This window comes from Hyperolius riggenbachi, chromosome 1 (assembly GCF_040937935.1).
Source record: "Hyperolius riggenbachi isolate aHypRig1 chromosome 1, aHypRig1.pri, whole genome shotgun sequence".
Classification (NCBI taxonomy): domain Eukaryota; kingdom Metazoa; phylum Chordata; class Amphibia; order Anura; family Hyperoliidae; genus Hyperolius; species Hyperolius riggenbachi.
In genome coordinates, this window is record NC_090646.1 from 150364145 (window position 1) to 150387664 (window position 23520).

The following is a 23520-nucleotide window of genomic DNA, read 5'->3' on the forward strand; positions in this document are numbered from 1 at the left end:
TAACCATCAGAAACTGGAGAATAAATTTATTTGTGTTTTATAACATGGGCCCTTGCCAGAAAAAAAATATTTAGTGACAAACTGAAACCCACACTTGAAAACAATGTCATTTTCAAAATAACGATCACATTTAGGAAAATTTCAGCAAAACCAGAAGAATGTGAAAGACACAAAATGCCCACAATTGATTGGAATAACAGGCAAAGGATACCGCTCCACTGTACCGTGGCAGACAGTGCAGGAACACAGGCAGCCAGGCCCAGGTAATCAGGATAAGAAAGGAAGGTCTGCACCAATGTCTCCAAAATCGATGAATCGGTATGTTTATTAAGGACGTATCCAGACACACAGAAAACACTTGACTAACATGTTTCGGACAATAGGTCCTTAACCTCCCTGGCGGTAACCCCGTGTGTGACACGGGGTAAGCCGCCGGAGGGTGCCGCTCAGGCCCTGCTGGGCCGATTTTCATAATTTTTTTTTTGCTGGACGCAGCTAGCACTTTGCTAGCTGCGCCAGCACTCTGATCGCCGCCGGCCCCCGCCCGATCGCCGCTATTTGCTGCGGCGCGCGGCCCCCCCCCCCCCCAGACCCCAGCGCTGCCTGGCCAATCAGTGCCAGGCAGCGCCGAGGGGTGGCCCGGGACTCCCAATGACGTCCCGACGTCAGTGACGTCGGTGACGTCATCCCGCCCCGTCGCCATGGCGACGGGGGAAGCCCTCCAGGAAATCCCGTTCTATGAACGGGATTTCCTGATCGGAGATCGCCGAAGGCGATCGAAGCGGGCGGGGGGATGCCGCTCAGCAGCGGCTATCATGTAGCGAGCCCTCGGCTCGCTACATGATTAAAAAAATTTTTTTTTAAAAAAAAACTGCTGCGCTCACTCCTGGCGGTATTTTTCATACCGCCAAGGAGGTTAATCATAGTCGTGGACTATGATTAAGGACCTAGTGTCCGAAACATGTTAGTCAAGTGTTTTCTGTGTGTCTGGATACGTCCTTAATAAACATACCGATTCATCGATTTTGGAGACATTGGTGCGGACCTTCCTTTCTTATCCGGATTGGAATAACCCTGGATGTCTACTTTTCAAAATAGTGTCATTTGTGGTAATTTTTTGCTCTTCAGACACATTTAGAACTCTTAAAACGAAGAGCGATGCTAGAAAATAAAGTGGAAAAAGCTGCCATACTAAAATCCAAATGTGCATGGCAACCCTTATACCCTGCTGCATGCCCAATTATTCATCAAATAAGGCACAAATGCCCTCATTTTAACCGTCAGAAACGGAAGAATATTTTTTTGTGTGTTTTATAACATGGGCACTAGTCAGAAAAAAAATAGTTGGCAGCAAACTGAAACCCACACTTGAAAACAATGCCATTTTCAAAATAACAATCACATTTGGGAAAATTTCAGCAAAACCGGAAGAATCTGAAAGACATGAAATGCCCACAATGGATTGCAATAGCCCTGGATGTCTACTTTTGCGGTACTTTTTTGCTCTTCAGCACATTTAGGACTCTGAAAAGTAAGAGTGATGCTAGAAAATAAAGTGGAAAAAGTCAGGAGGACCTGATGGGAAACCACAGCAATGTCATAACGCTCCTCCCAATCTCCCAGGGGGCAATGCGAGAAGTGTACTGCTGAAAAACGGAACGAATGACGTCATGACGTCATCCGTTTCCATGCGTAAAAGCGTCCTAGCAATGCGTAAAAATGTACGCATAAGATTCTCAATAGCATCCATGCATAAAAGCGTCCTAGCGATGCGTAAAAGCGTACGCATACAAAAAGTCCTCCGTGCGTAAAAACGTCCAAACCACGCGCCAAAAACGCGAAAAAACGCGAAACAAAACGCAGAAAAAACGTACGCATAAAACCAAATACAGAACAATATAGAATAGCCGCTATGCCAAATGCAAAAATACGCAAACTGGCGCATAAAACGCATATAAAGCCGAACATGCTGACGAAGTCAGCACCATAAAACATCAGATGATGACCAAAAGCGAAAAAATGCTATTGCTGTGGTAAAGTAAGGCTGAGTGTGCCATGAGAGAGATAACCACCCTTATAGATAAATCGTTGTATTAGATGTAAAAGATACAATAACAATAAAGAGACCTGCACATCTTTTTGCATTTAAATTTTTATATCCTATCTGAGTACAAGATTCATTGATATATTGTGCCTTCACATGTTCTTGTGCGGTCTGCTATGCTGCGTCGGCGGTGTGCTGACTGCCGAGTCCAGCTATGTGTGTTTCCCTTGTGGTTACACTTTGAGTATTCTGGGGGTTGCTACTTTTTGATGTGCAGGTCTCTTTATTGTTATTGTATCTTTTACATCTATTACAACGATTTATCTATAAGGGTGGTTATCTCTCATGGCACACTCAGCCTTACTTTACCACAGCACTAGCATTTTTTCGCTTTTGGTCATCATCTGATGTTTTATGGTGCTGACTTCGTCAGCATGTTCGGCTTTATATGCGTTTTATGCGCCAGTTTGCGTATTTTTGCATTCGGCATAGCGGCTATTCTATATTGTTCTGTATTTGATTTTATGCGTAAGTTTTTTCTGCGTTTTTTTCGCGTTTTTGGCGCGTGGTTTGGACGTTTTTACGCACGGAGGCCTTTTTGTACGCGTACGCTTTTACGCATCGCTAGGACGCTTTTACACATGGATGCTATTGAGAATCTTATGCGTACATTTTTACGCATTGCTAGGACGCTTTTACGCATGGAAACGGATGACGTCATGACGTCATTCGTTCCGTTTTTCAGCAGTACGCTTCTCGCATTGTCCCCTGGGAGATTGGGAGGAGCGTTATGACATTGCTGTGGTTTCCCATCAGGTCCTCCTGACTTGGTAAGTGCTGATTGGCCATTGGGGTTATGACACTTTTCAAATCATGCTGTGATAACGGCTGCTGATTTGCATATCTGTTTCCCATCAGGTCCTCTCATTATGCTTTGCCCTGTGATTGGATACTTATGCTTTTTTGTATTGTGATGTTATCTGATTGGTCCATGTGACCCTATTGAAACTGTATATAAATGCCTTTATGTTTGCTATCTCTTTTGAGTGAGCCTATGCAGCTTGAGAAAGGAGCTTGTCTCCGAAACAGCGTCTGTCGCTGTCCCTGGGCGCTATCTTTATGCAATAAAGAGCTTGAATACATCCACGTGGTGCTGCTGATCTCTTCAACCGATGTCTTAGGAGCTGCTGGACCACAGCGCCACATCAGCCTAGCACACGGATACCCTCACCACCAGGGTGCCTATCGACTGTGGTGCTACATTGATATATATATACACACACACACACACACACACACACACACACACACACACATACATACATACATACATACATACATACATACATATATATATATATATATATACATACATACACATTTGCTGAAAAACAGTTGAAAATTGCAACTCAACCTGGTGCAACATGCTACAATGATAGATGATGCAGCTGCAGTGTAACTGAGCTGCTGCTATTCAATAGGTAATAACTGGCACTCGAATATATATGAATACATATGAATATATATATATATATATATATATATATAGATAGACACACACACACACACACACACACACACACACACACACACACACACACACACACACACACACACACACACACACACATATATATATACATACATACATATACATACATACACATACATACACATATATATATATATATTCGAGTGCCAGTGATTACCTATTGAATAGCAGCAGCTCAGTTACACTGCAGCTGCATCATCTATCATTGTAGCATGTTGCACCAGGTTGAGATGCAATTTTCAACTGTTTTTCAGCAAATGTGTATATGTGTGTGTGGTTTTGATGGAGAAACTGCACGCTTCTTTAAAATGGGATGAAACTCTCATTACAAAACTTGTTGCCATTACTAGGACAATAATTTAAGATATCCCCCAGAAATTGTTTTTTTATGTGTTGATAGAAGTAAGGTGCCTATTTTTATCCGTCTGGTTGAACTTGGACGGATGTCTTTTTTTCAACCGAACTAACTAGGTTACCTTGTTGATCCTGCTGTTATTGCCTGAAGAGAGAAGTTGCTGGGCAGATTGAAGTTCTCTTCCAGGCCTCCTCAAGCTGCTTTCTGGCCTCCTCCCTGGTAGTGATGCATCACAGTGGAAACAGCTAATACTTCACTGCTAAACAGACCAAACTGACTGAGGTCTCTTTTTCACAGGGGGCTTAACTGCCCGCTTTGGGGCAGCCTCCTAGTTGCCAGCCACAAGTGCCATTTGGCTGCAATTACATGCAGCCAAGTGGCAGCATTTGGTAACACCATGTGCGATGAGTTTGACACATGATGGCATTACTCATCAGCCAAAGACTGTCTCATGTCCCGTCTCAGATCCAGCTCTATGGGGGAAGGGCACCTGTCCACCGACCATTCCAAGCACTAGCAAGTATTAGTGATCGGGAGCAGCTAACAGACAGGGGAATTAACCGCCTTCACCTGCCCATGGAAAAGGCCTGACTGACTGACAGTTTGGGCCAGTGCAAGACATGTAGTTTGGTCTGTTTAGCAGTGATGTGTCAGCTGTACCCATAGTGACCACCACTACCAGGGAGGAGGCCGGGCAAATAACTTCCACCTGCCCATCAACTTCCTCTCTCCTGGTAATAAGACCAGGATCAACCAGGTACTTCTATCCTCTGTAATAAAACCCCTGTGTCCCTGCGTGTGCCTGTCTCTGTGTAGCTGGGTCCATGCTTTTTGCTACTGCGCATGTGCGCAGCACGGACCCAGACAGCCGTTGAGATAGGATGGGGCAGTGAGCTGCCTGGCGTGTGCGCAGGCGATCGGGTGCGCATGCTGGTGCGTCAGGTGCGCACCCGCGTGATCGTCAGCATAGACTTTCATGCTCGCCGACTTTAGCGGTCAATAGCAAAGTCCCCTTACATAGTAAAAACACCAAATTTGCAGGGTATGTAGAGGAGGGCAGTGACTACAAGAGGAAACATTTTTTTTCAAACAGACCTTATACTTTTTGAGAAAATCGAAATTTGCAGGGTATGTAGAGGAGGGCAGTGACTACAAGAGGAAACATTTTTTTCAAAAAGACCTTATACTTTTTGAGAAAATCGATTTTAAAGTTTCAAAGAAAAAAGAGCCGATTCATTAAAAAAGAACCGATTCATTAAAAAGAACTGGATGATTCATGAACCATTAGTAGAGCTTAGAATGCGTCCTATGCAGGACGTATAGCTGCCGGCTCCCGCTGTCTCTCCCCACCTGCCTTCACCTGTCACCCTCACCTGGGCTGGCACCCGGTGCACCCATGGGTCTTAATTGAAGATCGCAAGATAAGAGGATACTGTATTCGTTGGATAATTTACCGAGGATATTGGCGTGAGAATTTTTTTAAAAAGGTACAGGTAAGTATCTCTGGTTAAAGGGGACTCCGAGATGCCACCATGAACCCCCCCAGGGAGTCGTCGCCCCCACCTCCTCCTGGGGCACCGAAGTTGGGGGAAGTTGGGGGATTCCGGGGGAGGGGCGGCCAAGCCTTCCCCTCCCCCCCCCCCCCCCCCGAGTCCTTGTCCAATCCATGGACAAGGGGCTCTTCCCCATCTCCGGCAAATGATCCAACGAATACATTCTCCTCTTATCTTGCGATCTTCAATTAAGACCCATGGGTGCACCGGGTGCCAGCCTAGGTGAGGGTGACAGGTGAAGGCAGGTGGGGAGAGACAGCAGGAGCCGGCAGCTATACATCCTGCATAGGACGCATTCTAAGCTCTACTAATGGTTCATGAATCATCCGCTTCTTTTTTATGAATCGGTTCTTTGTTAATGAATCAGCTCTTTTTTCTTTGAAACTATAAAATTGATTTTCTCAAAAAGTATAAGGTCTTTTTGAAAAAAAAAGTTTCTTCTTGTTCCCACTATTCTACTTAACATTCCCAGCAATTTTGGTGTTTCTAGCTTTTAAAGGGGCTTTGCTATTAACCGCTAAAGTCGGCGTGGGTTTATTTTCCCACGGTCAGAAGGAGAATTTACATTGAAACTTTAAAATCGATTTTCTCAAAAATTATAAGGTCTTTTTGAATTTTTTTTCTTTTTGTTCTCACTGTTCTACTTAACATTGCCAGCAATTTTGGTGTTTCTAGCTTTTAAAGGGGCTTTGCTATTAACCGCTAAATTCAGCGGGCGTTTATTTTACCACGGTCAGAAGGAGATCTTTAAAATCAATTTTCTCAAAAACTATAAGGTATTTTTGAAAAATGTTTCCCTCTTGTAGTCACTGAAAAAACTCAGATGTTAGACACCTCGAAACATCTTTTCCATCACTTTTGTGGCCAGCATAAATGTTTCTAGTTTTCAAAGTTCGGCCTCTCCTTTGAAGTCTATTGCGGTTCCCAAAAGTTCCTGCAAACCTAACTTTTTGCGGAAGTTCGCAAACTGAAAATCGGAGGTTTGGGTCATCTCTAGACCCTATCTATATGACTCTTAAAAACCCTCACTATATACAGGATGTGTTTCTTTTTAATATCTCCTGCTCTGCCAAGCATGTTAGTGTGTGTGTGCGCATGTGTGTTTACCAATGGCTTGTGAGGGCAGTGACGGCACTATAGTGGGTACTTGTTGCTTGAGAATCAGTTTTTAAACCCACTTAGCTTGGCACTGATAATTGAGGGGCAATGTCTCGATCTACACTTTGTATATTTGGGCACAAGTGTCTCCATGTGTTCTTTGGCCCTGCATGGTAGATGTGGGTGGTAGTGACATTGCCGCATTTCATAAGTGGGGTGACTGCTGCACTCATATGTTCTTTACCTTTACCATTGATATATTTACACAAAGGAAAGATGGAGGATCGCAACTTGCAAAACCTCTGCTTAGTAAGCCAGTCCCAACGCATTTTTCTCCTTTTATCCCCTGCTGAAAATGGAAAGACAAAGGCAACTAGGTTTAATTTTCTTGACTAAAATGTTGCAGCAGCGCTGGACAGTAAGTTTGGCAGGCACCTCATTTTCTGCATTACAGCTCCATAGATAAACCTATGATCTTTTTACTTAATTAGTACCTTTTAAAATGGACCTATAGTAAAAGTTTAGTCTTATTTGCTAAATTAGTTGATGTGAGGAAGGGTGGGTAGGGAAAGAATTGTTCTTATTAGTGCCAAGTGTCTAATACTTCTGGCTCTAATAAAGAAAGAGAAGCCTTAATTAGAGTCAGTTACGCTTATTGTGATGGTAGAAATGCTGTTAGAGTTAGTATAAAATTTAAGGTTAAAGACTTACTCCACACTTTAGTAGAAAATCTATATATCATCACTTTTCAAGCTATTATGAAACCGAGTGGCATTAAATATTATCTTTCATCTTCAGCCTGCTGTTCTTATAAGAATCTTGCTGGAAGCCATGGCAACTATATCCGGCTTAAACAATATTCGGAATTCTCCTCTCTCTGTCTTATTGGTTTATAAGCAGGAAGCAGGAAGCGATGTTTATTGCAACCGTTCACACCCCTACTGCTTTGATGGTTTTACAGCAATGACTGTGTCTGCCTTGTAGCAATGCCCCATTATGCTGCACCCATAGTGTGAACTGAGCTTAAGGCCAAATTCACAGTGCCCGTTTCCTCACATTCCCTGTAGCAGCATGAATGCAACATAACGGGAAACCAGTGCCGCACATTATCTGTGTGTTACAATGCATGCTGTTCAATGAAAAGTATGCTTCACCACAACATACAGCGCTCACGTTTTGCGGTAATGCACTGCATGCAGTGCATACATGGTGCATTACAGTGTGGCAAACGGTGTTACAAACTAGCCATTACATGTGTGCGTGTGTGTGTGTGAAGAGGGGGGGTCAATGCTAAGGAGGGATAAATTGTAAGTAAATAAGGTGAGATAATTCAACAAAAAACCTTTGTGAATTAGCCCCATGGAGAAAAAAACCCACTAAATAACACTCAAAATATTGCATACAATCATCTTTTCTCTGGTACTTTCTGTTCTTCCTCCAAATTCTTAAACCACTGGCAGTGGCGTATCTATAGCTCGGAAGCTGGGGGAGGGGGCTGGGGTCAGTGCTATACCTAATGTAAATATACAGAATGCACAGCAGAAGCCTTATTATACATACCTGCTCCCAGCAATCGCGCCCTCTCCACTTCCTGTGCCGTGCAGGCAGCCAATCACTATGCGGGGGAATGATGGCACATGGGGTTTGGCTGGCTACACGGCACTTGCTAACTAACCAGGAAGTGGAAGGGATGTGTGTAACGATTGTGGAATTCTCTCCGTGATCAGCGCACAGGGCGTTCGCTGACACTGCGGAAATCCTCCACAAGCATATAATTTGAGGGAACCCAGCAAAAGGTGAAATGCACCTGTAGAGGGAAATTCCTGTCGGCAGGTGGAGCTGTGGAGTGCAGAGGAACAGCTCCTCTGCCCTGCCACAGACGCTAGACAGGAATTGCACGAAGGGAAGAAACGCAGGGCAAGATAGCCCTGAAAAAGAGAGATCAAAGTGACAGAGGGTATGTGTGTCCACCAATCTAGTCGCCACCCTGCGACGATGAACACACAACCATGAAGAACAGGTGAGAAGGCAATCGCCAGAGATGGCGATTGCTAACAGTGACACAAGACTGAATAAGCACAGATGAGTAATGTATGTATGTCCACCAATCTAGCCGCCACTCTGCGACGGCGGACACACAATGGAGGAAACCAAGTGAGAACGCAATCGCAAGAGAAGTGATTGCGAAGAGATTGAGCAAAGGGACAGATTGTATGTGTGTGCACCAAACTAGTCGCCAACCCGCGACGATGCATACACAACAGCAGATATGAAGTAGGAACGCAATCGCGGGAGAGGCGATTGCCAGAGGTGACACAAGGCTACAGCAAGGCAGAGCATGAGAGTAGCAAAGGCACAGCAAATCATACAATGAGAAGATCAGGAAAATAACAAACGCTAACTAAACGCGAACACCGCACTCATTCGCAACAGTGCACGCGTTTATGCGTGGTCTCCACGTGTTAAGCACAACAGAGACAAGCACGCCTAACTAACCACTGACAGACAAACATGAAACAGAGGACGCGAGCGCTTGCTTAGCGGTTACCTCACCGAGCCTCCAGCAAGTGTTCATAGCAGACAAGACAGATACATGAAAACAGGAATAAGTGAGAGAGACAGATCCACAGCACTAGCGCAAGGCGAGTGCGATCCAGGCAAGACAGATTAGATGAGATAGCTGGTAGCAACCGCTGCTCCAGCTATACTCCAAGAACAAAGGTCAGAACGACTTCCTGTCGACCACCACTGGGACAGAACAATTACAACAGACAAACAAAACAGATATGCAATCCTAACTGCACTAGGGAATCTGCCTACTGCAGTCCCAGGAATTACTCTAAGCTAATCTTAAAACAATGAGCAAGGCTGACACTCCAGGAGTGTTTCACAGGACTAACCCTTATGACCAGCCCAGGTCTGTGATATCACATGGTATTTATAGTACAAACCTCCAGAGGATGTGGCTAGGAAATTTGCATGACCAACGTATGCAAATTCCCTAGCAGCAGCAAGCTGCAAAACTGACAAAAGGTCTCTCTTCCAGAGACCTGCAGAATGCAGACCTGAACAGTGGTCAAAAAGCTGCCTGCCTGCGCAGGCAGCTGAGCGGATCATTACAGTACCCCCTCCTCTAGGGTCGGATTCCAGACGAGCCTCTAAACTGATATTTGCAAAAGACTCTAACTGAAGACTCATGAAGGTCGAGACAGCCCGACAAGGCCCAATTCCAGAGTCAGCCCACCCGAAACCGACCTCATCGGAAGGAGAAGCCACCGAAACATGCCCATCAGTACCACAAGTCTTAGTGTAACACCCATCAGGACTGTGAATGCCAGAGAAGAAGCCATCGACACCCACCGAGCCATGCCCACCACCTTCCAGGGACCGTCCAAAAATACCAAACCTGCCACAATACCCATTCGAAGTGTCCCTTTCCACAAAGCACCCACTGCTGATCTCATCTAAGGTATCAGGAAATATTTCTCCCAGGATCTCCCAGAACACTTTGAAGCTCCGCAGAGATCCCAGGAGGGCAGAACGATCACCAGGCTCACATGGAGAACTATCAAGAACCCCTATGGAACTAATGACAATTCCGGATTCAGAATTACCAGGACAAGCATCAAGACCAGGGCCTTCAGGGACCACCTCTGGGCATGCAGGCAGGCAGGCAACATCAGAACAGGTTTCCACCGAGGAAGCATCTGAGCAGGCTGGCAACCGAGACACACTTGGGCTTTCTGGGTCACAGAACACATCGGGGTACACTAGCCCAAGGGGAACCTCAGGACACTTCGAGGAACTGCCAACCTCAGAGTCCATCACGACAAGACCAAAACCAGAACCGGGCAGAGAATCGTCACGGGCAGTGGTCTCAAGCACTGGACTTTCAAAAGAAGGCTTGGACTCAAACCTAGAAATCTCTGTGACAATAATATCATCATTGACTACATATGAGTGAAGCTCTACCAGAGCTGCAAAGGTAGTCAGCACAACAGCAATGCCTACTGAAGTGGGCAACACCTCAGAGGGACTTGGGGGGCAGGAGACATCTCCTACAAGTTCTGCACCCTTTGGGAGGAACTCGGAGGTCTCCAGGACATCAGACAAGACCTCAGGAACATCATTTTCCAAGTTTTCTAAGAAGGATTCTGAACTATCCATGTTACAGGGCAAAACTGGAACTTTATTTTGTGGACAGGGCAGATGTCCCAGGGAAGGTTCCACCATAAACTGAGACTGAATTTCATCATCATGAGCAGAATGTACAGGAATATTTACTGGAACACACACTGACTCCCTAACTTTAATCTCACTGCACCCAGAATTCTGCGTAGCAGTCAAACTAGCTTGCAACTCCAAAACTGCAGAAAAACAGGTGAGTATAGTAGCAATACCTAGACGAGCCTCTAGGGACACTGCAGGAGACTCTAAACAAGGCCATATTAACTCATCCAGAGTACAGGGTGCAGAATCAGCATTTTCCTCAGAACAAGAAAGGGACTCACAAATGTCAGTGCGAATGGAGATCATGTTTTCATTCATGGTACAGGGCAGATTCAGAGAAAGCTTCTCTGGGCAAAGCAAAGAAGTTTCAGCATCAGATTCGCAAAACCGAAGCGCTGTCTCATTCTTAGATTCGGCTAACAATGTCAAATCCGAGGAGTCAGAACGCAAAACTTGCGAATCAAAAATCGCTTTAGGTTGTGAAACTGACGCTTCCATAGCGCAAACCTCGGCGATCTGCGGGGCAGACTGTAAGGCGTTCAGGACAGAAACACTGGAGCAACTGTCACCAGGCAACGGGCCCTTACAGGTGTGAACAACAGGGTGAGACAAAGATGCATTTGCAGTAGAAATAGCGACAACATCAGGAAAAACTTTATTAGACATATTAATTTTACTTTTGATGCTGCATAATTTAGGAATTTTCCCCATAGCAGGATCACAGATGGAAGATCTTAAAGAGAACCCGAGGTGGCATTGCATTATGTTAGTGGGGCACAGAGGCTGGTTGGGCACACTAACACCAGCCTCTGTTGCCCCATCGTGTGCCTCAAAGACCCCCCTACTCGCCGCTATAGACCCCGCAGTGCTGGCGACACGCAGCGCATCGCCAGCACAATGTTTACCCTAGCGCTGTCTGTCAGCGCAGCTCCCCCGCCTCCTCCGCATCGCCGCTACCCGCCCTCGTCCCTTCCCTCCAATCAGCGGGAGGGAAGGGACATGGGCGGGTAGCGGTGATGCGGAGGAGGCGGCGGAGCGGCGCTGACAGACAGCGCTTAGGTAAACATTGTGCTGGCGACACGCTGCGTGTCGCCAGCACTGCGGGGGTATAGCGGCGAGCAGGGGGGTCTTTGAGGCACACCATGGGGCAACAGAGGCTGGTGTTAGTGTGCCCAACCAGCCTCTGTGCCCCACTAGCATAATGCAATGCCACCTCGGGTTCTCTTTAAAGATCTGTCTCTAAATGACAAGGGGTCCCACACATCCTTGAGAAAACTGGCACATTCATGCTGATCACAATCTGCAGGAACATCCGAGAAACAGGCATTAGATCGCATAGATTCAAACTGCACATAGTCAGGAGAGAATCTTTCAGGATTCACACAGGAATCAACCACAGTGGTACACCCATTCATTTCAGATCGCACAATGTCAAGACTCACATGCTTTACCCCAGAAAGGCAGGAACAATCATCCGACAACGATGTCTCTTTATTGAAATCAATTGATTGGTGTGTGTGCAACTCATCCAAAATCGTCTGCCACACATAAATAACCAGATCCACATCACCCTCGTCACATTCATCGGAATCAATCAAAAGGTACATAGAATCGAGACAATCATTCAAGACATCTTCGCTTTTTGCGTTGTAAAAATTGCAAAATGCTTTCCAATCAAAATCAAATTCCTCCATCAAGGCCCCAATGTCCCATGAGGCAAATGGAGGTTCAAACAAGCCAGTATCTAGATAATCTCCATATGGGTGGAGATCAGGAACCAGAACAGATTTTTTAACTGCTTTAATATAGTGTGCAATCCTACCTATAATAGGATCCACATAAGCTTTGGATTGGGGCAAAAAACCTGGAGACTGAGCAACATCATTGTACACATCATTAGGGAATGTTTTATTCAGATGCTTGCGATTTTTAATTTTGCCCTTTTTAGCCACTTTGCATGTCTGTTTAAATGCAAGAAACGTATCCAGGCAGTTCTCTTGCATCTGCTTAGAAGCTAAAGTAGCATGAGAAACATTGAACTGATTATCATACGGAATGGTTTTGCACATTTCAGACTTGACAGAAATAACCTCTTTATTTGTGGTTGTTATGGGCAACGAATCTTTTGGCTGACAAGCCGAATCAGCAGATTGGCCTACAAGTACCAATTCATTAACATATGGTAATGACACCGAAATGTTGCATAACCTAATCTGATCAGCATCATGCACTGCAGGAAAAAACTCATAGAAATAACTTGGCATGCAAATTCCAAGCTTACGAGTAAATACATGAGCTAGAAATCTGCGAGGGTTATGTCTCAGATTCTTGTGTCTGGCATACTCATCAGCCCACACAAACAGATCCCCTTGGAAAAGATTGTAAGCAATCTGACCACTCCAAGTGGAAATATTGGTGGCCTGAAATTCAGGGTTTGCCAAGAATCTGGAACATTCTGATATGAACTCATCTCTGGTTTCAGAGTCCAGTATCTTAAACCTCTTAAAGACACAGGACCCATATTTGACCAAATCGTACAAATCGGAAATTCCCTCTACACTGGGAATTTCGGTTGGGCTGGTCATACTGTAACGATTGTGGAATTCTCTCCGTGATCAGCGCACAGGGCGTGCGCTGACACTGCGGAAATCCTCCACAAGCGAATAATTTGAGGGAACCCAGCAAAAGGTGCAATGCACCTGTAGAGGGAAATTCCTGTCGGCAGGTGGAGCTGTGGAGTGCAGAGGAACAGCTCCTTTGCCCTGCCACACACGCCAGACAGGAATTGCACGAAGGGAAGAAACGCAGGGCAAGATAGCCCTGAAAGAGAGAGATCAAAGTGACAGAGGGTATGTGTGTCCACCAATCTAGTCGCCACCCTGCGACGATGAACACACAACCATGAAGAACAGGTGAGAAGGCAATCGCCAGAGATGGCGATTGCTAACAGTGACACAAGACTGAATAAGCACAGATGAGGAATGTATGTATGTCCACCAATCTAGCCTCCACCCTGCGACGGCGGACAGCACAACGGAGGCAACCAAGTGAGAACGCAATCGCAAGAGAAGCTATTGCGAAGAGATTGAGCAAAGGGACAGATTGTATGTGTGTGCACCAAACTAGTCACCAACCCGCGACGGTGCATACACAACAGCAGATATGAAGTAGGAACGCAATCGCGGCAGAGGCAATTGCCAGAGGTGACACAAGGCTACAGCAAAGCAGAGCACGAGAGTAGCAAAGGCACAGCAAATCATACAATGAGAAGATCAGGAAAATAACAAACGCTAACTAAATGCGAACACTGCACTCATTCGCAACAGTGCACGCGTTTATGCGTGGTCTCCACGTGTTAAGCACAACAGAGACAAGCACGCCTAACTAACCACCGACAGACAAACATGAAACAGAGGACGCGAGCGCTTGCTTAGCGGTTACCTCACCGAGCCTCCAGCAAGCGTTCGTAGCAGACAAGACAGATACATGAAAACAGGAATAAGTGAGAGAGACAGATCCACAGCACTAGCGCAAGGCGAGTGCGATCCAGGCAAGACAGATTAGATGAGATAGCTGGTAGCAACCGCTGCTCCAGCTATACTCCAAGAACAAAGGTCAGAACGACTTCCTGTCGACCACCGCTGGGACAGAACAATCGCAACAGACAAACAAAACAGATATGCAATCCTAACTGCACTAGGGAATCTGCCTACTGCAGTCCCAGGAATTACTCTAAGCTAATCTTAAAACAATGAGCAAGGCTGACACTCCAGGAGTGTTTCACAGGACTAACCCTTATGACCAGCCCAGGTCTGTGATATCACATGGTATTTATAGTACAAACCTCCAGAGGATGTGGCTAGGAAATTTGCATGACCAACGTATGCAAATTCCCTAGCAACAGCAAGCTGCAAAACTGACAAAAGGTCTCTCTTCCAGAGACCTGCAGAATGCAGACCTGAACAGTGGTCAAAAAGCTGCCTGCCTGCGCAAGCAGCTGAGCGGATCATTACAATGTGATAGCTGGAAACAGGTAATGTATAATGCTTTTGCTGCACTTTTTGCATTATTACATTGGGTACAAGACCGCCCCCCCTCCCCAGCTCCTGCTACGCCAACTGATCTCTGCAGGGGGACCCAGCGACCTATAGTTCCACCCCTGCCCACTGGTCTCAACCTGAGATTAAATTAAAGGGCTGATTGGCATTCACAAATACAGAAAAACTGCTGGGAATAAAACACCTTATGTTTTGCAGCATCATTTTTCATGCTGCAAGGAAGTATCCAAGAGCACCCAGTGGCTGACGTCCATGTTAGGCCTTAGATTGCTTCTTAATACTGATTAATAAGCTGTTATTCAGCTGGTAGATGCATTTGTCTATTTTAAAATAGAGGTTAGGAGACCTCACATGACCTTTCACACTGTAAATTGTGTAATTGATTCAGTACCACATTCCCTTCAAATGAAATGAAGTATTAGTTAGAATTAAAAAGTGTGAAAATGCTTTTTTTAATTTGCTGATTTATGCATTGATCTTTGGAATCACAGAGAATTATGAGCATCGCTGTTCAGGGCTTGATTTTTGTAGCATAAATAATTAATTTATAATATTGTTTGCTTTGTTGTACATTTTTGCTTTGGTCACAAAGAGCCTTGTAATACTGCTGTATGCAGCACTTAGCAAGGCTGGGTTTCAAATTGCTTTATATTTTGCATTCAGCACAAACTGTAACAGTAAGCTAATAAAAAGATCTATTTTAACCATACTTGCATACATAATCACACAGTATCGCCTCTGTAGCAGTATTACCTGTGTCAGTGCTTCTTCTATCCCTCTACACTTCTCTTGGTCCCCAAGGAGACTAAACTGTTAGTTTGAGGTACTCTTGAAAGGCTTTGAAGGTGTCCTGAAGGTTGTGCTGTCCCATGGATCGGCTTATTCCATTCTATATTTTCTTTCTCTTAATAATTTACTTTCTTTTCACTTACTGTATAATCTCTGAATGCATTTACTTAGCAATAAACTAACCACCGCCCGTATGAGATGCTACTGTGTGACTGCCACCATGTATTAATAAATTCATACGTTCCATATAAAGTTAAAAATTTTACTAGTATAATCAAGATCACAGAGTGTTCCAAAAAGTCCCCAGTACTAGTTCATCATCTACCTTAAAGGATACCCGAAGTGACGTTTGACATGATGAGAAACACATGTGTATGTAAAGTGCCAAGCACACTAATAACTATGCTGTGTTCCTTTTTTTCTTTCTCTGCCTGAAAGAGTTGAATATCAGGCATGTAAGTGGCTGACTCAGTCCTGACTCAGACGGGAAGTGACTACAGTGTGACCTTCACTGATAAGAAATTCCAACTATAAAACACTTTCCTAGCAGAAAATGGCTTCTGAGAGCAGGGAAGAGATAAAAAGGGTCAATAGTTCATAGATTTTAGCTCTGGCATACTTCAATGAATGCGTCATTGAGCAAAAACAATTAAACAGTTAAAACTTAAAAAGCAGATTTAAACATAAAATAAAACCGAGGAATCTCTTAAAAAGTCATTTTTAGGAGAAAGAAGATAGATACAATCATTTATTTCATTAGTTTATTTTTGCTTCGGGTGTCCTTTAAAGGGAAACTTAAGTGAAATGTAAGATGATGAGATGTGTATGTACAGTGCAAATCATACAATTACATATGCTATGCTATTCCTTTTCTTCTTTTTCTGTCTGAAAGAGTTAATATTCAGGTATACAACAGCTTCTCTCCAGTCGGGACCCCATCAGACTAGAGCATCTCTCACTGATAAGGAAATACAGCAGTAAAACCCTTTCCTGGCAGAGAACAGGGCTTCTGAAAGCAAGGGATAGATAACAAAGGTAAATAGTTCACATTTTAGCTATCTGAGACTCAGGACAGAATGTATAATTGAGCTGAGACAAAACAGTAAAACCAGGCACCCACTGGATCGATTTTGAAATCACTTGCGATTTCTCAATCATGGAAGTACCGCAATTTTCTCAGTGATTACAGGCCAGTCGCAAGATTGTATTAGGCAGATTGCATTTTGGGATCCGCAATCGCAATGCTGTTGTGGAACCATCCCCATAGGGTTCCATTGGTGCAGCGTTTTTTCCAATTGCCAGCAATCGGCAAGCACAGCAAAAGTTCTTCTAGTGGGCGCTTGCTCTTAATCTACTTTTCTAAGTTTTTAAATTTAACATGAGTGTAACGATTGGTGTCAGCAAAACATATTTTCTGATTATTGGTGATCTGCAGTATCACCAATAATACAGATGCTATACCTGATTATGTGGTGATCTGCAGAATCACCAATAATGCTAGTATAGCCAGACACAGGACAACCAATGTGAGATAGTGTTTGGTGCAACAGTAATGAGGAAGAGGAGATCTTCTGAGGAGCGGGTGACTCAGACAGTACTGCAGCCAATGATCACCTGAGGAGCAGGTGATTCAGACTGTACTGCAGCCAGTGGACACCTGAGGAGTAGGGACCACTGACTGTGCTGCAAGGATGATCACCTGAGGAGCAGGCGATTAAGACTATACTGCAGCCAGTGAACACCTGAGGATCAGGGACCACTGACTGTGCTGCAAAGGATGATCACCTGAGGAGCAGGCGATTAAGATTATACTGCAGCTAGTGGACACCCGAGGAGCAGGTGTTACAGACAGTGCTGCAAAGGCTGATCACTTGAGGAGCAGGTGATTAAGACTATACTGCAGCTAGCGGACACCTGAGGAGCAGGTGTTACAGACAGTGCTGCAAAGGCTGATCACTTGAGGAGCAGGTGATTAAGACTATACTGTAGCTAGCGGACACCTGAGGAGCAGGTGTTACAGACAGTGCTGCAGCTGAGCTTCACCTGAGGAGTAGGTGAAGGCTACTACAGATCCCTCACCAGTGGCTAGGCCCACTGGTGAGGACAGGAAGGTCAGACAAGCAGAGTAGGCAACGTACGGACAGATAAAGTACAAAGACAGAAGGCTGATTCAGTGTTAAGTTCCGGCAGAGTCAGCAACAGGAATCAGATGGGCAGAAGTACAGAATCAACAAGCAGGAGAATAGTCAAAGGAAGCAGAAGGTTGACATCAAGATGGCGCCGTGCTCGGACGCCTCGGCCACAGGGCTCCGGTCTTTTTCTTTTTTTTCCGCCTAAACCTCTCCTGCTTGCACCCACCCGACCTCCTAAACCCACCTGGGAAGATGCGAGGGACTCGGGCGTGCAACGGCTGGCGGATCGGGAGGGCAGACGCTTTCCAGCCCACGTGCTCTGCTTCGGCGAGGATGCACCACTGAAGCTGGGGAGAGCGGGGACATGGCGCCAGGCAGCCGAACATCGCTCACTGCCCTGCCCGCCGCGGGCGTGCTGGTTCTGTCCTGCTCCAGCCAGGGGGTACAGCTGCGTCTGAGGTTCGGAGCCCAGCCGCTCTGCGATGCAGGAGATGCTGCCACGGATGGAGGGTGCGGGGATGCTCTTCGGGTCTTCCACACTGCTTGCCGCAGGGCTGCTGCTTTCCCACCACGCAGCCCACTCCATCGCCGCCGCCGATGGGAAGCACATTGCCGCTGCACACGTTGGCGGGCTGCAGCTGATCAGGCCACGGGGAGACCTCCGGGCGCTGCTGGCTGCTCCAACACCCGCTGCACTGCCACCTATAGCCGACCCACCCGTCGCCGCTTCCTGCTCGGCCTACACGTGGAGGAGCTCCTCACCGCATGAGTGGCTCTGCGGGCCACCTTCCGCGTTCATCTGCCAGCTGCCATCCTGAATGTCTGGGGCTGCCGCCCGGGAAGAGGCCACCACGTGCTCCCGCCGCCATCATCACCAGCAGCCCAGGGCCGCCGCCGGAGACCTCCCCCAGAGACCTCCACATCACCGGGCGGGGACCCGACGTCTGCAACTCAGGATTGCTGGGGTTGCCGGACCCCCTCCACCACGGGTCTCCCAGGGGCCTAGGGACCAGCAAGGGCACATGGGACACCCTCCACGTGCAGAGGAGGCCTGACTGCAGCGGCTCCTCCGGTCACCATGGGAAAAACCACGCTGCCACCATGTAAATGGAGGGCCTGTTGCCGCTCCATCGCAGCCACAGAGTAGGTATGCTGCCCCAGGCCTGTCCACCACTGCTGCCCAGCCAGGGTGCCCCCCCCAGCCCTATGTTCACCCTATGTCCACTAATGCTGCCCAGACGAGATGCCCCCCGGCCTCATGTCCACCACTGCTGCCCAGCCCGGGTGGTCCCAGGCCCCATGTCCACCACTGCTGCCCAGCCAGGGTGCCCCCCCCCCCCCGGCCCTATGTCCACCAATGCTGCCCAGGCGAGGTGCCCCCGGCCTCATTTCCACCACTGCTGCCCAGCCCGGGTGGCCCCAGGCCCCACGTCCACCACTGCTGCCCAGCAAAGGTGCCCCCTGGCACCGCAGGGCCCTCACTGCATCTGCACCCTTATCACCCAGCCATGCGGACTTTGAAATTAGAAGCGCTTCTCCTCGAGCAACCTGGCTCAAGTGATCCCTGCTGTCCGCCTCCATCAGGATCCCCCCCAGCTTCCTCTCTACTTTTCGAGGACAATCGGTAGCACCTGTCTAGTTGGGAGCGTGTCGCTGTGTAGCGTCCAGTGCCGAAAATGGCAGCGCTCATATCAGCTCTCAGGCTGCTCCTCCAGTCCCACGCTTTTCTGCTCCTGCTATCAGTGTATGTCTTGCTATGTCTGTATTACGTTAATTGTACGTGTATGCTGTAATGCTCTGCTTGTATTACGTTAACTGTACGTGTATGCTGTAATGCTCTGCTTGTTTACGTTAACTGTACGTGTATGCTGTAATGCTCTGCTTGTATTACGTTAACTGTACGTGTATGCTGTAATGCTCTCTGTTTTTGCTTCTGATTTTGCTTTTATTGTTTATACCAGTGGTTCCCAACCTTTTCCGGCCCGGGGAACACTGCCTGACCAAATTTTTTTCCGGGGAACGGCGCGGGGGGGGGGGGGGGGGGGGGGTAACTGGTATTATTTTCAAAGGAAAAATCCATATCCTTCTCAGTTTAGGTTCCCTTGAGGCTACTTACACACCAGGACGTTGCGTTTAGGGGACGTTATAGGGCACATAACGTGCCCCTAACGCAACGCCTGGTGCTCTCTCATGTGGACGTCAGAGTGAGCCACGTTGTGCAGTTCACTCTGGTGTCCGTGATGCGTACTCTTGGACGCATGCGGTATCACGTGGTCCCGCCCGGCCAATCGCTGCACAGAGCGGCCGCTCCAGGAAGTAAACACTGCATATCACACTGTGCAGTGAATATTAATTAGCCATGTGCTTGGCCGCTCTCCACTCCTCCCCAACACTACTGAGTATGTGTGCACAGTCTAACGCGGCTTAGCCGCGCATAACGCACAGCATGCAGCACTCTCAATGGATGTGCTGCGTTACAATGTAACGCAACGTGGACACTGTGAACAGCCCATTGATTTTTCATTACTGTGCGGTGGGGCTGCGTTACAGGCTGCACTAACGTGCGCCTGTAACGTCTTAATGTGAAAGCAGCCTCAAGGTTCACTTTAAAGGATAAGGGCAGCTATGCAAACTAAATCCCCAATTGATTAATACCATATGAAATAACATCTTACTTATTTTGCACATTTTTATTTTCTTAAAGTTAAAATTCCACCTTCGTTGAGAAATAAGCAATACCTTCAGGCTGGGAGCACACATAACGTAGCGTGAAAGGCTGCGTTTTATGTCATGTTTTATGTTTTATGCTGCGTACATTTTTGCTGTATTTTTACTACATTTGAGATGCTTTTTTCAAGTGTTTTGCGTGTGTTTTAATGCATTTGCGGTTCCTATATTCAAAACGTTTTCCATGCGTTTTTATATTTCCATTTATGCAAATCACTGGGAAGACAGCAGGAAGTGGAAATACAGGAAAACAAATTAATTTTTGGGGAAAACGCATATAAAAACGCAAGTAAAACGCATGAAAAACGCATACCATTGCGTTCCCATTGACTTTCATTATGTGCGTTTTTGATGCGTCTATGAATATTATGCAACAAAACCAGCGTTTTAAAAAATGCAGGTTTGAAAACGCATATAAAACACATATGTGGCTTTTATATGCATTTTTTCCTGCGGCCCATAGACTTCCATTAGTGGCAAAAACACAGAGTTTTACGCAACGCTAGCGTTTCTGCTATGTGTGCACCCAGCCTCAGTTCAGCTGTACGCATTGTTAGGATTAATACCATGTATTATTTTACATTTAGCTCATGAATCGCTATACAGAGCTATTTTACTAACGTTTTTAAATAACTGGACACTGTACAAAAATTAAAATGAATTGAAAGGACCAATCAGAATTAAAAACGCTAATCGCAAATCTCTGCACAATCGTTGGCAAAACACTTAGGCCTGGAACCCACTGAAATCCGCAAACGCAAAACGCAACCTCTAGCATTTTGTCTGAGCGGTTTGCAAGCGGATTCATGCGCGTTTTCGGTCGCGTTTTGCAACAGTGTATTTTTTTGCTCAGCGGTTGTGTAGCGTTTTTTGCGTTTCGCGTTTTTATCCTGATTGGTCCTGTGAATTATTTTTAATTTTGTTACAGTGTGCTGAACCGCAAAACGCTAGCAAAACCGCTCAGTTTAGGTTTTGCTGAGCGTTTCTGCTGGCGTTTCAATACTTTACATTGAAGCGCTAACGCTCCCAAAATGCTGCAGGTCCTGCGTTTGCGTTTCTGGGAAACGCAAACACTCCTGTGGAAGTTGCCCCATCCATTAACATCAGCTGAGCGTTTTGGCAAAACGCTAGCGTATCGCAGCGCTGCCAAAATGCTCAAAAAAACGCTCTTGTGGGTTCCAGCACTTACACTTTTTCAAATCGTTACCAAAATTGCCACAAAATGCTTATGAAATCGCGTACAAAAGGCTCATTAAAAACGCTAGCGATTTCGATTAGCGATAGCGTTTTGTAGTGGGTTCCAGGCCGGAGGAACGGTTAGTAGTTGGGGACCCCTCATATCTTGGGGCCCACTCGCAGACATAGGGTCTGCTCTCCTATACTTACATCCCTGTGTGCAAGAAAATTCTCATGCAGGGGAAAAATGATTGTATTGACGATGGCTTGATGCCACCATCATCTAGAGCGTGTATTCAAAGTTGAAACCTCCTACCGCAGGTGAAGAGTGGACCTCAGCTGCATCCTAGCAATGAAGCCTATGAATGCTAAAATGAAGAGTTTCTCCAGGATGAAAGGCGCACAAATGTGAATTTTTATTAGCATATACAACAACTTGAAGGGAATCTTTGCTTTTGAGTTAACCCGCTGCACAAGAATTATATGAGCTGAAAAGGCTCAGCCGGTTATGGATAATGAAGTTGCCTCAAATTCTCTCTCATTTTCCAGGTGAATCTCATTCTCCTTAGTACAGGATGATACACGAAACATTTTTAATTATGGATAATTAGACCCTCCCAAGTTCCCACCCCCAAGCTGCCCAAATTAGCTTTAAATATCAATAGTTGACTTTGCAAGCTTTAAGTGAGATTACAAAACAAGATGATTATCAGATGTGGATGGATGAGGCTGCATTCTTGGATTCTAGACAGGATAGCTGCCTGTTTCATTCTCTCAGTTGTCAGTCAGTTGTAAAATGTTATTTTTGTTTAACCACTTCACCACTGAGGGGTTTTACTCCCTGACCACCAGAGCAATTTCCACCTTTCAGCGCTCATTCCATTCATTCCTCTATAACTTTATCATTACTTACCACAATTAAACGATCTATATCTTGTTTTTTCCACCACTAATTAGGCTTTCTTTAGGTGGGACATTATGCCAAGAATTATTTTATTCTAAATGTGTTTTAATGGGAAAATAGGAAAAATCTGGGAAAAAATTAATAATTTTTCAGTTTTCGGCCATTATAGTTTTTAATTAATGCATGCTACTGTAATTAAAACCCATGAAATGTATTTGCCCTTTTGTCCCGGTTATAAAACTGTTATAAAATTGTCCCTATCACAATGTTTGGCGCCAATATTTTATTTGGAAATAAAGGTGCATTTTTTTCAGTTTTGCGTCCATCCCTAATTACAAGCCCATAGTTTATAAAGTAACAGTGTTGTACCCTCCTGCCATAAATATTTAAAAAGTTCAGTCCCTAAGGTAACTATTTATGTGTTTTTTTTTATTGTACATTTTTTTATTTTTAATTACGAAAAAAAAAAATATTGGGAATGTGGGAGGTAATGAGTTAATTTTTTGTGTAAAAGTAATTTATTTGTATGTGAAAAATGTGTAGGGTGTAGTTTTACTATTTGGCCACAAGATAGCCACAGTAACTTTTTGTTTTAATGCGACCTCCAAGCGTCCTTCCGGAAGCTTGGAGGAAGTACTTGGAGGCTGGGTAAGATCACAATGATCGCGCTGCCCATCGGAGAGCAGCGGATCATTGCGGGGCTTAGATCAACGAACGGGAATGGATTTTCCCGTTCATTGATCTCCGGGCGAGCGGGCGGCAGCGTGTTTACTAGCGGCGGGCGGCGTGTTTATGAGCGGGAGCGCAGACAGCGGCGGGAGTGCACAAAGTACGGATTTCTCCGTCCCTGGGGGTTAAAGGATGGAAAAAGGGACGGAGAAATTCGTACGGGCAGGGGGAAA

At 45.8% G+C, this 23520-nt stretch overlaps 1 long non-coding RNA gene across 1 annotated transcript; it reads left to right on the forward strand.

The window, feature by feature from the left end:
• Window positions 1–4635: 4635 nt before the first annotated feature.
• Window positions 4636–22105, forward strand: LOC137546489 (uncharacterized). The gene is made up of 3 exons (XR_011026269.1): window positions 4636–4708; window positions 16572–16714; window positions 22036–22105. It is a non-coding gene; the product is annotated as an uncharacterized lncRNA (long non-coding RNA).
• The last annotated feature ends 1415 nt before the right edge of the window (window positions 22106–23520 follow it).